At 41.1% G+C, this 3,919-nt stretch overlaps 1 long non-coding RNA gene across 1 annotated transcript in view; it reads right to left on the bottom strand.

Annotated features, from left to right (window-relative positions):
- Positions 1-3,319: 3,319 nt before the first annotated feature.
- LOC105501374 overlaps positions 3,320-3,919 on the bottom strand; it is an 8,040-nt gene continuing 7,440 nt past the window's right edge. Inside the window, exon 3 of the long non-coding RNA XR_001000183.1 lies at positions 3,320-3,737. This is a non-coding gene — a long non-coding RNA (uncharacterized LOC105501374). The remainder of the gene's footprint in view (positions 3,738-3,919) is intronic.

The following is a 3,919-nucleotide window of genomic DNA, read 5'->3' as shown; positions in this document are numbered from 1 at the left end:
TGTCATTCCAGTTGATGTGCCCCTAAAGATAACAAGTCATGTTTCTGTGCCTGCTTTCAATATTTTCTTTCTATCTTTTCAGAAGTTTAGTATGATGTGTCCTGATGTGTATTTCTTTGGGTTCATACTATTTGGGATATATTAAACTTCTTGAATCTGAGTGTATTTCTTTTACCAAATTTGGGAAATGTTTACCCATTATTTCTTCAAATACTCTTTCAGCCCCACTCACTTTCTCCTCTTCTTCCCCAACTCTGATAACATTAATGTTGGATCTTTTGTTATTGGTCTGTGAAGTTCTGTTCATTATTTTCAGTCTATTTCCTCCGTTTTTCAGATTATGGAAATTCTATGCATTTTCAGGTTCACTGATCATATCTCCTGCCTTCCACCCTCTCTTACTGAGCCCACCTAACAAGCTGTTAATTTCTGTTATCGCATTTATCTGTTTCATGAATGAATTTTGTTTCTTTTTTATAACTCCTATCTCTTTGCTAGGATATTCCATTTTTTCATTTAAGATAATTTTTTTATTACTTGTTGAACCATTTTATGCTGGTTGCTTTGAAATTGTTGTCAGATAATTCCGACGTGATTTATTTCACTGTTAACATCAGTTGATTGCATTTTGTCATTTCAATTCCCATTTCCCTGTGTCTTGCACATTTTTTATATGATGTTAGGAAATCTGGGTTCTATTTACATTTTGTTTAATTTTAGTAAGCATTCACCTTTTTGGATTCAGCATGCCAGTCTGGACCTAATTTGAAGGATGTGACTCCTATGACAATTTAATTTTCAGTTTTGCAGAGCTATTTTAGTTTGCTTTTTTAAAAAATATCATTCCACTGGGGCTCCTACTGGTTCCTGATGGAGCTTCCCCAGGATCAGTTGTCTGTATCTCTAAGTGAATGAATGGAGTCTCCGTCCGACAGGGGCAGAGTGCTTCCCTGGCCAAGTGCACATTGCAGTGTGAATCCCCCTCCCTGTGCCCTTGGCTGTGCAGTGTCTCTGGTGGAGGAAGTGAGTTGCATTCTTTGTGGGAAAGAACTGGAGAGTTGAATTTTGGCAATTCCACTTGCTAGTGCCCTCAACCAAGTGCTTCGGAACATGGGTGGAAGGAGAGGAGTACAGAGGTAGAGAAAACGGTGTCTCACACTTGGTGAAAAAGTAGAGCTTTCTGCAGCTTACTGTTAACAGGGCTTCTAATCAACCCATCTCCATTGCTGGTTCTCCTCTGCTTGCCTGCTGTTTCTGGCAGAATTCTCATTTGTTGCAGAAGAATGAGCCTACTTGAGCCACCTTCTATTACTACACTGGGAGTTGGGAATTGCTGAGCCTGGATCGCCTCTCTTGTTGCATGGGGGTTGTATTTTGTTCCTCCAGAACCGAGGCCCCGACAGATTCACCTTCCTCTTACCACCTTTCAGAATTCTCCTGTAGCTGTTCCTTTTACTATTCCTAGTATTTATAATTGTACTTAATAGGGAGGGGCAGAGAATGACAAGTCAAGGTGACTTTGTCAACTCTCAAAGTCTTGTCTATTCAAATTTTTTTTGTTGTTTGTTTTTTGTTTTTGTTTTTTTTTTTTTTTTTTAGGGGGAGTCTCGCTCTGTCGCCCACCTGGAGTGCAGTGACCGGATCTCAGCTCACTGCAAGCTCCGCCTCCTGGGTTTACGCCATTCTCCTGCCTCAGCCTCCCGAGTAGCTGGGACTACAGGCGCCCGCCACCTCGCCCGGCTAGTTTTTTTGTATTTTTAGTAGAGACGGCGTTTCACCGTGTTAGCCAGGATGGTCTCGATCTCCTGACCTCGTGATCCGCCCGTCTCGGCCTCCCAAAGTGCTGGGATTACAGGCTTGAGCCACCGCGCCCGGCCGTCTATTCAAATTTTTAAAAGTGAAGATAGAATCTCTGAATCTGGCATATATGTATCTGACAGTGGAAGCCTATTGCCCATTTTCCAGGTTTGGTTCAGTTCCACAGATCTGGATGTTGTATGATGAAGGAGAATCCATGTACAGTTAAGAAATGAGTTTGCAGGCCGGGCACAGTGGCTCACGCCTGTAATACCAGCACTTTGGGAGGCTGAGGAGGGTGGATCCCGAGGTCAGGAGATCGGGACCATCCTGGCTAACACGATGAAACCCCGTCTCTACTAAAAATATTTAAAAATTAGCCGGGCGAGGTGGCGGGCGCCATTAGTCCCAGCTACTCGGGAGGCTGAGGCAGGAGAATCGCATGAGCCCGGGAGGCGGAGCTTGCAGTGAGCTGAGATGGCACCACTGCACTCCAGCCTGGGTGACAGAGTAAGACTCTGTCTCAATTAAAAAAAAAAAAGAACCAGACCATGGACTAAGTATCATTATATAGCTTGGACAAATGGCAGAGCTTACTGCTTTCATTATTAAAAAAATAAAAAATGCATAAAGGTTTTAGAAATTAAAAAATGTTATTCTTGAAACAAAAATCTCAATAGATGGGTTAAATAGCAAAATGGATTCAAGAGTAAATCAGTGAACCAGAATATCATGGTAAGTAATTCTCCCAGAATGCAGTGCAAAACAATAAATAGATGGAAAGAATGAACAAAATGTTATGAGACATGAATGACAGATGTAAAAGTTCCACTCTCTGCTTAATATGAATTAGAGGAGAGAAGAAAATTAAGGAAGGAGAGTACCTAAAACAAGGCAAAAATTTAAGAAAATTTCTTAGAAATTGGAAATACTGATATTGAGAGGAACCAGTGAATATTTACAGGAAGAATGTAAAAAGACTGACTTGTAAGTAAATCGTGATGGAATTTCAGGACACTAAGGATAACAAGGAAACTGGGAATGTTTTCAGAGTGAAAAAAAATTGTACGGGATGGAATAAGAATAAGATCGATACCAGATTTTACATTTGCAACATCGTAAGAAAACAGCATAATATCTTTACAGTTTTCTGGTGAAAATACTTGTGGATTTATGATTCTTGTTAAAGTGAACTAAATATGGCCTGAGAAGGACTCTGTACTTCTGTATTTGAGTCCTTGTGGACGAATCATAACCTAACTTAACAGACAAGATTGAAAACCTAGCTTAGGAGTATGCATCTTTAACAGCAGCTGAGCCTTGGCCAATCCTAGCAGCCATACTTCAATCACTCATACACTGCTGAGCGCTCAAACTGTGTTCAAATAAGGCAAATGTCAACCTGTAACCAATCCAGCTGTTTCTTTATCTCACTTTCAATTTCTGCATGTCACTTTCCTTTTTTTGTCTATACATTTGTTCTGACCGTGAGGCATCCCCTGAAGTCTCTCTGAATCTGCTGTGGTTCTGGAGGCTGCCCAACTTGTGAATTGTAATTTTTCTTGCTCAGTTAAACTCCGTTTAATTTGAAATTTTCTTTTAACATTCTTTAACCAGCCAAAATGCAAGTGAATAGGAGGGCATCATAAAGACATTTTAAGACACAAAAACAGATTCAAAAAGTTTATAATTCACTGTCCACATAGACTAACCTTTCTCAACAGGGTACCACTGGCATTTGGGGTGGGACAGTTCTTCGCTGTGTAAGACTGATCCACACATTGCAGGTTGCATAGTGTCCTTGACCACCATCCACTAAATGCTGGTAGCATTTCTCCTCCCCGTGACAATACATGACAGCCTCACATTTGGAGACAGTGCTGTATCACCTCTGGTTGAGAAACCACGGTGTAGAAAATATATTCAAAAAGAAAATAAATCTGGGGGGGAAAAAAGGGATATAAGAAGCACAGGTGAGCAAGAGAATCAGTAAAGTTTACTTTTAAGTCTAAATAAATTATAAGAATAAACCAGCCGGGCGCGGTGGCTCAAGCCTGTAATCCCAGCACTTTGGGAGGCCGAGAGGGGCGGATCACGAGGTCAGGAGATCGAGACCATCCTG

Source organism: Colobus angolensis, unplaced genomic scaffold (assembly GCF_000951035.1).
Source record: "Colobus angolensis palliatus isolate OR3802 unplaced genomic scaffold, Cang.pa_1.0 Scaffold706, whole genome shotgun sequence".
NCBI lineage: Eukaryota > Metazoa > Chordata > Mammalia > Primates > Cercopithecidae > Colobus > Colobus angolensis.
Note: the sequence above shows the minus strand (reverse complement) of the source record. Positions and strands in the feature narration are given on the sequence as shown.